The 13,922-nt window shown below is 44.0% G+C and overlaps 1 protein-coding gene across 5 annotated transcripts in view; it reads left to right on the top strand.

Moving 5' to 3' along the window:
• rerea (arginine-glutamic acid dipeptide (RE) repeats a) overlaps positions 1-13,922 on the top strand; it is a 181,818-nt gene that overhangs the window by 45,742 nt on the left and 122,154 nt on the right. The window contains exon 1 of one of the 5 annotated variants that reach the window (XM_079496029.1): positions 5,062-5,461. The exons of the other annotated variants lie outside the window; for them this stretch is intronic. The gene's annotated coding sequence lies outside the window, so the exon portion shown is untranslated. Of the gene's footprint in view, positions 1-5,061; positions 5,462-13,922 lie in introns of those variants that run through there. 5 annotated transcript variants of the gene reach the window in all.

Raw genomic sequence — 13,922 nt, forward strand, 5'->3', positions numbered from 1 at the left:
CCGCACAGGAATCACACACCCCAACTGACACTCTTTCTCTCTCCCCCCCTTTCCTGGATCCATGCTCATGAAACCCATCTGCAAAGCATGGACAGTTTCTCTTATGACCACCAATCGCTTTTAAATGTGTATACCATACACTCTCACTCTGCTGGAATGGGGTTTTTATAATTGGATCCAGAGCGTTGTGTCAAACACATGCCATGTTTATTTTTGTTTCTCTGTCTTTGTTCACAAAAGGATCTGGCTGAAATGTAAACTTCCTCCTTTTTGCATCAGAGTGCTCTCTCTCCTCTCACTCTCTCTCTCTCTCTCTCTCTCTCTCTCTCGCCCTCTTGGAAAGCTTACGGTCCCGTTTCCTCAGTGTGTTCACTACGTAGCAGTCTGAACTGCTCTTTTATTCCGATGAATGTGGTCCTGTTTTGCCCAGAGACTCAGACAGACATAGGACAGTGTGAGTGCTTCAAGAATGTCTGTGGAAAATCGGGGCTCAGTGAAATGGCACCTGCGGTGCTCGATGTATGTGTTCCATCCGCCACGTATCGTACGTGTTTGCAACCATGCACCACTTGTTTATTCATTTAGAGTATGCACCCACCTATCCTCCTTCGTATGCTGTGTTTATTCATTTAGAGTGTGCACCCACCTATCCTCCTTCGTATGCTGTGTTTATTCATTTAGAGTGTGCACCCACCTATCCTCCTTCGTATGCTGTGTGCAATTTGTCCAGTCTGTTTGTTCACATAAACAAACTGTGTACCCTTAAGAGGGTATAACCTGCTATGACTACAACAGTATTGAACTACATCAAAAGCAGTGTTTACAGTTGCTCGTGTACATCAAAGTTCGCAGTAGAGTTCTTATGTTCCTCTGTTCCAGGAAGAAAACATTTGATCAGTTTGATTACCTGGTGGCCGCTACCTCCATCTGGAATGCTGTTTGCTTGTGTTGGTTTTCTTTATATGCAATAGTTTTACCTAACGGCTGCTGCAAACAAGTTTCACTCTCCTGAGTTTGTGTAGCTTGGCAAAGAGAATAAACATATGTAGCCTACAAGTGTCTGGGTTTTGAGAGCATTGCGAGGCTGCCAAATGTGACTGAATAGCTGTGTAAACAAGATGGCTATGTGAAGCAGGGCTTTTTACTGATTGCCTAAAGTAAAATACCATTCCTTGGCTTCCTTCACATTTTAACAACTGTGTTAATGATGGCAAATAAAGCTTTGCTAGGTAGCACCCTAATTAGTAGCTCCTGAATAGGCTTGTTTCTGCCTTTGTCTGACTGGAGTTTCTCCAAAGGGTGTCCTGATCCCCAGTTAGGCTCTTGTCACCTTGTCATGGTTGTGGTTGTTTGCTTGCATACAGAAGGCTGTATAAACCCTGTTATGTGTGTTTTTGTCTTTGTATTGATGTAGTGTGACTTCATTGTACTTCAGCTAAAATGGTGGTCACTCCTAATGGGAAACTTCATATCCACAAGCATGCAGTTAGCCATATTTAGTGGAGTAATTTCCCTGAATTACTTTGTTGGGAGATAGAAGAGGGTAGTTTCAATGCTTCTTCCCCCCCCCCCCCCCAATAGCCTTTAGGCCAAGTCTGTGTTTTAATTAGTTGTGTAAGGCCTTATTGTCCCATTGGATTCTCTCTACTTGTAAAGTGCTCTCCTAAGATACCATGAAGGCTAAAAAGGCAGTGAGTGATTTGAAATCAGTCTTTTTCCTGCCTGCCCAGATTGAAGAGGGTGGGGGGCTATCAGCACATGCCGTCTGTCTGAGGAACAGTACATTCGAGCAGCAGTCTTTGTTCTTTATGGGTATAGGACCCATAGCAAAGAGAGAGCGAGAGTCATTGTTTTAAAACCCCATCGATTATATCCGGAAAGCACTGGTCTTTGTTCTCGTTGAGATGTTATGTTTCAAATATCAGGAAAGGCTGCTGTTCCTATAGTATACATTACCTTTGCCTAGATAGAAGATGCATATAAATGGTCTACAAGTTCAGTGTAACACATGTGTTGGTGTTCTTCCGATAATGTCTAGCCAGAGGGGAAGTTAACGTGTTACACTGTTGAAATGTAGTCATGTTGGAGGAAAGTTGAGCTTATGAACCACCCTCTCACAAAACATGCACACACACATACACCCCTCCTCTCCTCTTGCTTTACAAGACTTTTCTTCTCTCCATTTCGTTTTCCTTCAACTTGTCTGCTCATCCCTGGTGAAATGTATTAAATGAAGTTACTAGATATGAGTGCTTAAGAGGCCAGGGCCTCTGAGTCTTGCCAAGTCTCTCAGAAGCTTGGCTCACTCATCCATGTCACCTTTTTCTGTTGTTTCAGCTACTGGCTGACTTATTTGTATTACCGAGCACACCCCCCCCCCCCCCCCCTCTCTGTTTCTCTCTCTCTCTCCGCTTGCTGCCTCTGAGCAGCTTGTTTTTCTCCAGTGTGGCTAATCAGGCTAAAGCAAACAGTGTGTGTCAGCCGCTGCTTTTGTTAAGTATTCATATTTAATGAGCCTAAGTGACTACAGCATCCTACAGCAAACCTAAATGTAACAGTCGAACATGAGGCTGGACAAGCACCTTTGATTTGCACGCTTGATATTTGGCCACACCTGGTAATTGTCTGAGATGAGGGAGAAAGATTGATTTCTGAAAGTGATAGCTACCGCTGATTTATTTTCCCATTTCCTCAAGTCACTTTCTATTTCTGTTCGTACCTACACAAGGAGGTTTCCCCCTCTTTTAATACCTTTAGGAAATAGAACTAAAAGGTGTCATTTCTCTCCCCAGAGCAAAGTATGGTTCTGTTACATTTCATTTCCTCTGAGTTCAGAGAGAGGGGGAGAGGGGGGTGGGGGTAACCCGTTTTTTGTGAGATTGAAGGCACTGTAGCTATGGAAGGGGTGCTTGGGGAAAAGGTATTGTGATGGGACGTTTGAATGCTGAGCAGAATTGAATAGACACAGTCAGCTTCCCAGATACATGCTTAGGCCTGTAGAATGTGGAGTGCTTTGCTTGTAACTGCACCGGTTGTCTCCTTTCATTATCGGTTAATGGTGCCCAACTTGACAGAGCCATGTGATAAACAGAGGAGCTGTGAAATCCTGGAGGTGGAGTTCTCGTCTGCCTGATAATGGGATCTCATCTGCTGAGGAAGGGGAGCCTGCCCTGGCAGCCAATCCAGCTTTACTCTGTTCTAACCTAAAGAGAGGATTCACTCATTTCACTGCACCCTTCAGTGCAGTCTTGGCCCAAGCTTAAGTCCCACAGTACCTATACCGAAGTGGCTTTTGACTAGCTTCCTGCGTGCCTTATATATATATATTTCCCCCCTCCCTCTTTTTAATGGGTGAATGCTCTCCTGAATGGAACGGTGGACATTGTTGAATAGCGGAGGGGATGAAACAGTGTTTTTTTTTTGTTTATTTGTTTGTTCTTATGTTACTATTGGACATCAAATGTATGGTATGTCCACAATGTGTGCGACAAATTGATCTTAATCAGGGGAGTCGCAGTGTGTATTTTTCTGCCAACCGCATCAATCATTGATCTATTTTATGAGAGAGAGGGGGGGGGGGGTGGGGGGGAGTTTGGCAGACGGTGTGTGTAAATACCATAAACCTTGACACTGTGTAACGCATAGTACAAACTCTGATAAGGGACGAGCTGTGACTGGTGTGGTGTTGGGTTACTGTGTGTAGTTGGACTCCTCCGGGCAGTTGCCTTCAGTAGCTAGAAGTGGTTTGCCAGCACTTGTGTCACAGGGGGACAACCCCTCCCCCCCCTCCCTCCACGCCATTGAAAGGAGATGGCCAACATGGGTTGTAGCACAATGAAGCACCCCCACATAACCACCCTCAACTCGATTTCTATTGATCCTCTCTGCCTGTCTCCCTTGCCCCCATGGTTGGCTTCAGTGCCAAAGAGCCCAATGTGCTGGCTATTTGCTTTGGTTAATTGGATTTTGACAGGGATCCAATATCATGTTTTAGACAATGAAAATGTGTCAAGCTACTTGCTTAGTAGAATGAAAATTGTTCTATTAATTTATAACTTAATGTGGCCAGTCTTTGTTTTCCAGCTCCTCGTATTATGTGTGGGGAGATTTGTCAGATTTTCCATTAAGTCTGAGAGGATTTAGATGAAGAGGAATGGAGCTGTATCTTTATAATCAAAAATTACAAAGCGCTGAGTACTCAGACATTGAACACAGGGATCACATTTGATGATGATGTGTAGGCTAACGTAGCCATTAAATCCACCCAAATTAACTTGCCAAATATTGCTAATGGACTATTCTGATTATTTCCCCTGCTTGTTCCTGCCATTTTAATGGGCGGGGTGACTAATTAATTCATTATCTAAAAATGCAAATGTGCACGACAAGCCTGAGCAGCATTCAATTGCCTGCCTCTAGTGTAGCGTTATTTTTCTGAAGATTTTGTGTTTTCTCTTAGAATCATTGACCAATTATTACCAGAATCTGATTGTCTGGTAATACAATTAACAGTACGTATTAATTAAGCTAATATATTGCTATATGTGGATAGCTATAAATGCTACTATTGCTTTGACGTGATCTCTTTGGTGTTTGTTATTCACATTTATGTATATTTAGATAGATTAATCTTCCTGGTGCAGTTTTACAAACACCTCATCCCCTCGTGGGTTTCCATCAATCAGGAGCCCCACTGCCTGCTCCCTTTGTCCCGACGATAATTTGAATCCAGTCCATGTTTTTGTTTCGCTCGGGTTTTTTTGTGTGGTGGGGGGGGGGGGGGGGTAATTCTCCTTCACTAGTGTCTGGATAAAGAAAGAGTAGGTCAGCCATGTGGATGCGTCTGTTGAACAGCTGAAGGGGGGTTACATAGACGCAGGGAGTGATCGGCTGAACGTGGAGTGTGCGCATATGAGAGCGAGGGAGAGGAGAGGGGGAGAACGCGTGTGTGAGAGAGTATGGGGGTGTGTGTGTGTGTGTGAGTGAGTGAGTGTGTGTGTGTGAGAGTGTGTGTGTGTGTGGAAAAAGGAAGCGGAGCCTGTAAACGGCGAACTCACTGATTTCCTATCCTTCCAACTAGAGCGCTTGTGTGTGTGTGTGTACTTTTTTTTATGTGGACACTATCGGGGGAGCAACAACACTGCGAAATGGAATAGCAGCGGACGTGTGTTTTCGCGTTGAAGAGTGCCTTGGTGATTTGTACGTGAATATATTAGTAAAGTGAAACCGTCTTTTGTTGAGAGCAAGTGCTTGTTGTCTCTCTCCCACTCTCTCTCTCTCTGTACGAGCAGCGGCTTTTAATAAAAAGGATAAAGTGCCTGTGTTCGCATGCTCGTCCCATTCACCCCGGGTTTCTTGGATTTGGCCCAGGACAAAAAAGTTCGGTGGGTCATTCCGGGCAAGGATTGTTTTGAAGTTTGCAGCGGTCGCTTTGGATCTCTTGAAAACACCAGACTGGCGGGTGAGTAGTTGAATACAAAAAAAAGATTGGGAGGAGGAGGAGGAGGGGGGGGGGGGGGGCAGCAATGTGTGGGGGACATTAAAGAGATGGAATGTCTGCAATGGAGATGATTATAGCACAAGTTGCGTTTTACAGTTTAAGCGAAACGCGTGATCATTGAGATAAAAAAACTCAGAAGGGGGATACGCGTGTGACCTCAAGTCAAGTGACATATTTTTGGAGTAAGCTCCGGCGAGCTGGAAAGTTGTCTGCATTGTTGTAAAACTTGGCTGTTCCGCTGAGTTCTCTTGTCTGTGCAGTGTCAGTGTGTGTACAGCACAGAGCTTCGTGACCCAGCAAGTGTCCTAAGAATGTTTTCAACGACTAATTGTTTAGCTGACGTGAGAAGAATAATGAACCTGACGAGACATGGGTTTTAAACGCCACGTTTGTCGCATTGCAAACCACTATCACTGTAGTTCGTTACACTGTTACAACTGTGTGTGTGTGTGTGTGTGTGTGTGTGTGTGTGTGTGTGTGTGTGTGTGTGTGTGTGTGTGCGCGCGCGTGCGCGTGTACGTGTTGTCAGCCTGGAGGAAAAGTGTTTCAGACAGTAAAACAAAATTGAGAACGCTCTTGATGAGTTAGTCACGCTTACATTTGGGGGGAATTCCCCAAGTTTCACAAAGGATAGGCTGTTGGTTTTATAGCCTAGCTTGTGTCATAAAGTGGTATTAAAAAGTTGTGTGTGTGTGGGGGGGGTCTGCAAGGGAGACTCATTGTGATGCTAGTTGCAAACTGTTGAAGGACCACCAAATTAACTTGACTTCCCTCTTTGGCACCCCAGAGGCTATGAACTCTGGCCTGAGCACATGCAGCCATCATGCACTGTGGGGGAATGGTGTGTGTGTGTGTGTGTGTGTGTGTGTGTGTGTGTGCCTGCCTGGCCTGTTGTTAAAAAGAGCAAGGTTTGGGGGCGGGGCTAGTTTGGGATTTGAAAGCAGACTACAGTTATTGGTCTCGCATGCGGCTTATCTAATGGTTCCGGGTTATATAGTGGAATAGGGGCTATTTGTTTACTTAAATTGCTGTAAAATTGGACATATGGTAAATATTCACGTGATGGTGACCATGGTCTGTTGTACATGGTCTCCGTGGTACTTGGGACATTCGTCACATATGTACATATACTGTGACGTCCCGAAATGGTCACAATACGCTACAATACGTATTGTACACTACACACATGCATACATACATACATATGTTCCGATACTGGTATCGGTTACTCGGGCTGATACCACCCTCAAGTACTCGTACTCGGAACCGGCCCGATACTCTGACCCGAGTACCAAAACATCCAATTGACACTAGGCTGAACAAATGCAACAGGAGCAAGTCTGACCCAACACTGCAGCAAATCACCCAAAACAGCCTATCTACAAACATAAATGACAACTGACAAGTGTAGATCAGAGATCCATCTGCATCTATGAGTCGTTACGCAACAAAAAAAAAGTACTCGTATCGATACTCTGTAAGAGTACTAAAAATGAAGTACTCGTACTCGGTCTGAAAAAAATGGCATCGGGACAACTCTATACATACATACATACATACATACATACGTGGCGTATGGGCGGCTGTGGCTCAGGAGGTAGAGCAGGTCGCCCAATGATCCCTGGGTCAGCGGTTCGAATCCCGGCTCCTCCTGTCCACATGTCGAAAACTTGGAAAAGCACTATAAAAATGCAATTCATAATACGTACATACGTACATACATCATCTCACACACAAAGATTGCTGCATTCGTGTTAGATAGATTCAAGTTAGATTCAAAATTAAGAGGGGGGGGGGGGGTGTAAGTGATACCCTCATCTGTCAAATAAAAACGACTTCTTGCCAAATCCTCCTATCACACAGTCTGCCACTACTTTAATTCTCAATGAGCTATTACACAGATTCAGATGTTGCTCTGCTAATTGTCAGGAGCTAATCTTCACCATGCCTAGCTTCCTTTGCCATATTCTCTGTCCCCTGCTAACTGAGAAGTGACCTCTAGCTTAATGATTCAGATGTGATTAATCCACTTGAGTGGGACGACACTGCCTCGGCTAATGCATGGCACAAGGACTCCTGATAATGGATGAGGGGGGTGGTTAAAAAAGGACATCTCAGGCCCCCAGAATCGCATGAAAGGGACCTGGTTATGTGCACTGTACACACTCATTTGATTTTGTTAAATAGCATGTACCAGGAAATGCAAATGTTAATTGTTGTGTTTGCAGTGGAAGTGACCATGGCAGCCCCTTTGTTTGCACTGTCATTGAGTTCAAAGGTACCCTGAACGAATGACTACCAGATTAGCACTTTTTTTGCAACTGCAAAATGGGAGGCTTTTCATTGGGATCCTCTTATCTGATGAGGAGTGATACAGTCTTATTGCATTCATGCATGGCCCCTTATCTTTAGTTATCATTAACAAATGGGGTGTAAAAATGTTAAGGGAGGAGAACCCCCAGATGGCTTCTTAGTTCTCATACATTGCTGACTGGTTAGAGGGGGAGGGGGAGTTGGAGCACTCTAATTATGAGGCATTGAGGCTTTTGATGGTTGACATCTAGGTTAGTGGAAACTGTGACCCAGCCACTTGCTACATACAATACCCCCCCCCCCCCCACACACACACACACATACTTCTGTTTTATGCAAGCTACACACTAGCCCCTTATATATTCAGCTATTATTGTAGATTTCCGTCCTACACAAATTCCCATTGACAATGAATGGAGAATTCAACGTCATAGTGTCTGAGCAAATCGGCTTAGTGTCTATTTTTGTCCTACACAAACATTCAATTCTCATTGACAATGAATGGAGAATGTTACGTCAGTGTTTATTTTACATCATGATGAGATGTACGATGATAAGAGTGCCCCTCATTTCACACGGGTGTGAACTGATTTTTATAGCGTCACTTATAGTGCACCCCCTTCCAATTTAGTTAATCTACTTCCTGTCAGTACTCTGTAGACTTAAAGGACCTATAACATAAAATTCAACTTTTTCTATTTCTTTTGTGTTTTTGGGGCTCCCATATGTGTTTTCTATCCCCACAAATAACCAATTTTGAACAATCAGGCTTTCATATCATATGGGTGCTTTAATGGAAATTGCTCTCAGGAACAGCTCGACTGATTTTGGCCTCATCGTGATGTCATCAATGTCACCCTACTTTGTATAATTCCACCTCTTCTTCAGTCTTCAGTTCCAAATTTGCATTTCCACTTTGTTTACAATGTCCGCCATTGTTGATTTTCCAAGCTGGCATGGAATGGAAACAAGCCTGGTTTTGTCTAGCATCAGTATTATAATGACTCAAATATTAAATAATCTGCATATCAGCACCCCCGCCACCTCAGGACATTGTGGTACTGCAGCTAAAACTGCCAGTCCAGAAAGAAAAGACAAGGACTGGTTATATCAGAGTATGGTGATTGAGGCTCAAAATGTAGAATTAAGTTTGAGGGACATAGACAATATGATATTAAAAACAGTTTTAAAATGCATGTTATTTGCGCTTTAAAAATAAAAGCAGTTGACTAATCATATTACGAGACGCTCTTATTTTGAAATCTGATGTTTTGAGAGGAAATAATTATTCTGTTGCAGCTAAACTACTATGATGCTGTTCAGATCATCAGATGTAAATAAAACTTGCATGGATTAAACACAAGATTTTGGCTAAAGTTCATATGGTATGAAAACCATGCTCCTGTGACTTAAACAGTGTACAGTACACCATTTGGAAGTGTGTTAAACTTGCTTAGGTGAGTGGTGTTAGTTTATATCTCATGCTGGCTAAAGTAGCGCTGCGGTAAAGAGAGACGTCCACACACAGCTGTAGCTCTGGACTAGATAAATCCTGAGTCAGGGACAACCCTAACTGTTAGTAGAATGAAGTCGGGAGATCAGTTGGTTGGAAGGTGTGAAAAATATGGCTTATTTTAAAGCGGGTATTGGATGGAGCCCGCACACCACAGGTACAAGAAAGACGTTCTTTATTGAAAATACTGACAGCCTGTACCCAGCCTGTCGATGTGCGTATTCTACGTCCGCTCTTATTTTAAAGCATGCACATGTTCATGTGTTCAACATATGAACATGTGCAGCGATTGTCTTTATTGCCATGATTTCTCAAATTATTTAAGCATGCACAACAGGAGGCTTACAGGACATAGGCACATGGGTTTAAAGTATTTTGGGTGATCATATATTCCTTGTTTAATGTTAAAACAATAAACAGTGGGTGCCTGCAGCCAACGGCAGTGCGACGCGCACACAGCCATATTTTGCTTAAAGGTTATTGATCAATAAATTAACAGCCTGTCATTTCTGTTCAAGTAGAAGTTCATCCTCAGTCATAATCATCCTTTTCAATTGATACAATGGTGAATCTATCCTCCCTGTATATCCATTGTTCCATGATTTAGTTGGAGAATGAGCACTTGAGGTCGCGCTGAAACAACAGGGCTGGGAATGCCCAGAGTTTTTTTTTTTACTGTGTAGGGTGTAAAATGGGTGCTAATTAGTAAGGCTAGGTGGGGCCTCGGGCCAGCCCAGTTAGGGCCGGGCCTTAATTTTCTGGCCTGTTGAGAAGTCTAGTTTTCGCCGGCTGCCGGGCGTGGCTGCGCTAATAACTTTGTGGCAGGCCCATCTAGAGTTTGAATGGACAGGTATCAGTCAAACATATGGAATGTCAGCTCCATAAATGGAGATCTAAGGGTTTGAGGTTTGAGGTCAGATGTAGAGTTGCTGGCCGGCTCCATATATGCAGATCTAGATGATTATCCAGTCTTCTCCATGTATGGCTATCCAGGGTTTGATGAGGTCAGTGTCGTGATCTTCATATATGGAGACGGCCATATATGGAGTGTGTCACGAGGCGTGACGGACTGGTGGCCATATATGGAGCGTGTCACGAGGCGTGACGGACTGGTGGCCATATATGGAGCATGTCACGAGGCGTGACGGACGATTATTGATGTATTTGTGGTATTGATGATGATTTGTATTGTCTTGTATGTTTTGATTATGAATGGGATACATAGGATCACAACCAGCCAAACGCATGGGGAGAGTATGTTTGTGTGTCAGTCCGTGTGCGTGCGTGTGTCCGTCCGTGTGCGTGTGTCCGTCTGTGTGTCCGTTCGTGTGCGTGCGTGTGTCCGTCTGTGTGTCCGTCCGTGTGCGTGCGTGTGTCCGTCTGTGTGTCCGTCCGTGTGCGTGCGTGTGTCCGTGTGCGTGCGTGTGTCCGTCTGTGTGTCCGTCCGTGTGCGTCCGTGTGTCCGTCTGTGTGTCCGTCCGTGTGCGTGCGTGTGTCCGTCCGTGTGCGTCCGTTCTCAAATCAGCCTCATGGTTGCACTATAACTGGTCTATTCGTATAACTGCACCGATCTGTGTAAAACTTTGTATGCACACTCTAGAGGCCAAGGAAAAACCTTTGCCCTGTATTTTTCCACATTCCAGGAGGCCGACATATGTAAAACACATTTTTTTATTTGACTTCTTCAGATTTTATCCAAATTTCACGCTAATCTGTACACATGATCTCTATAGTCATGCAATCAAGACAAGTTGGATTTATCATATTCCGTCCTGATTGGCTAAGATTTTCTTCCAAAGTTTACAGGAGTGGCCCGCGTGGCCGCGAAACATGAATGCAGCCAATTGCGGTGACACTGCAAGCATATTCCCGCTAGGCTAGGCTAGGAGGAAGAAATGCCACTTGACTTTTTTTTTTTTTACGCTCCTATCCTGGTGGAGACCTGTGCCCTGAGGGGCACTTTTTCTAGTTTGTGTTATGCTTTTAGCATTATTGAGTAATTGTACTTGCTGTACTGTTTGCAAACTGTAGTGTTCAATCAGTCAAACAGACCATTATAAGGACTTTGCCTTAGAGCACATTTTCAACTGATTTTGACCCAGGGACCACCATCCTGACTAGGACCACCACTATTAGGACTAGGACCACCATCCTGACTAGGACCACCACTATTGTGTCGGGTGGGTCCAGCTGACTCTTGTTGCATCAAGGCAATTATGTTTCGGCATTGCACTGTCAAATATGCCTACATCCTGTTTATAGATATTTGTTCAAGCTGTCACTTTTTATGTTATAAATAAAGCACTTTTAAACTGAAGATGATGGCCAATGTTGATGATAATTGGGGATTTCTTTCTGAATGCATAGCCAGGGACCACCTGCAATACCTACTAGTTGAAAACCCATGCCTTAGACAAAAGAATGACAAATTGTGCTTATGGTATTGGGTGGTCAAATATCAGCGTATACACTTAGTATTCATTTATATTTGTGTTTGGAGAAAATCTGACAGCTGATTGTACACTTTCTTTCCTTCTTTTGGTGTTTAAATGAGAGCCACAAGCGCTCAGTCAGTCACACACACTTGAGCAACATCAGTGCGATGCAGTGACATGATAGCATACAGTCTACTCTATGCGATAAGCACACAAACTAGACTACCGGTACGCTACCTCTGCTTGCAAGGCTAAACAGCCAACCAGAGAGCTCTACCCCCGTCTCTGCCACTCCGCTGCTGTCCACGGTTGAAACCCATCATGTTTCCCTAAGAAATAGCTTCAGGGTGACGATGTAGCCTGTGTAACCACACTGATCTATTGCTCGGATGAACTATTAGACGGCGATCAATGTAATAGTGGTTAGGCTTACGTGTTTTTTGCTTTTGTTTTGCTCTGAATCTCATCTCTGTGATAAGAAAACATTTTGAATTGGGAGATATCTCCTCCGGAGGTATCCATGAATCCATTTAGTTTGACACTGCTGTGGATTGAGTTGGGGCGGAAGTGGTCAATCCTCTTAATGGAGTTGTACATACAGTAAGAGGGCATTTTGCTATGTAACCACACTGGCAGATGAAAAAAAAATGGAAACCTAAATCTTAATTATGTATTCTTCCCCGTTGTGCTTCTCCCCATCGTGGCACATCTTCATTTGCAGTATAGGCTGTGCCCCATGTTTGTGGGAAAGGAAATCTGATGTGTAATTTGATCTGGCTCAGTACGCTGTTTGTGTTGTCGATTCATGTACAACCCTGGGAAGCAATAGTAGCTGTGTGTGAGTCACCTCCCATCACAAACAAGTCTCGCCACTAAGCGGGTTCAGAAGCGTCGCGGTTCAGAATGCTAGCAAGCATTCTAACACGCGCACACACAGACACGCACACGCACACAGACACACACACACACACACACACACACACACACACACACACGCACACAGAAGCATGTATAAGTCTCACCTCAGAGGAGTCTGTGGGGCGAATGGTGGATCAAAGAGCCTGCTTCTCTCCTGACAGAGGGAGAAGCTTCATAGATGGTGGGGTTGTAACTGCTGTCTCGTTGCAGCTGAATGTTTGACAGGCCACTGGAAAAATGTTATTTAATCTACTCACATGATGGCCCTCAGTGGAATTGCACCATGTTGGTGTGTTGTGCCCCCCCCCCCTTTCCCCCCTCTCTCTTCTCTATGTTGGGGTAATGGTGGATCCTGGCTAACAGAAAAAACGTTCAACAGCGCTTGTTTCTTTCACCTGTATATTAACGGAATGATGTAATTCATTCAGATTCAGAGAAAGGCAGTTTCTAGTCACTAAGCCTGACGGGGGGATTATATGTCCCTTAAATATTTTGGTGAAGAGTATTTCAAATGTATTACAATGTAATAACAAAGCAATGTTTGCATTATTAATGAGTCAATATGAATGACAACGGATGGGGTTTGTTTGACCTATGGCAGACCTTTCACAAGACTCTTCGATCGTTGATCCACCAGATCAACTTGGGCACGCCATTCAGGGTAGATGAATTCAAAACCCCAGGCCTTTGGACCGGCTCAATGCACGGTTCTCACCCCCTCAAAGGTACAGCTCACATTCACCCACCCGTCTCTCACCCCCTACAATACAGAAACCTGAGAGCAGTCTGGTCATAAAGGCAGGCGGAAAATCAATGAGAAGTCATGGCTTCTCTGGCATTGTTGGAGCAATTTTCATCCCCCCTATCCTAAGCCAGACTCTGGGTTTTGAGGACCAATGTTAAATGTGTCAAGAGTTATTTTTGAGTGGTGTAAACCACTCCTACAACTGGCTTTTGTGTGCAGAAAAAAATGAGCATGGTTGCTATGTTCAAAATAATTTCTGACGTAATTAAATCACACCCGGGTGAACTGGATGACCGTAGCAACCATGGTCATTTTTTCTGCACAAAAAAAGCCAGTTGTGAAATCACATCCGGGTGTGATTTCATTACGTCAGACATTACGTCAGACCACAGCTGATCATGCTATATAAAACCTTACACCACTCAGTTCACACGGGTGTGATTTTTTCATTATAAAGTTGATTCTTTAGGATGTTTTACTTTTTCTATTGCTAAATGG

The sequence above is a fragment of the Electrona antarctica genome (genome assembly GCF_951216825.1).
Source record: "Electrona antarctica genome assembly, chromosome: 2".
In the NCBI taxonomy this organism is placed as follows: Eukaryota; Metazoa; Chordata; class Actinopteri; order Myctophiformes; family Myctophidae; genus Electrona; species Electrona antarctica.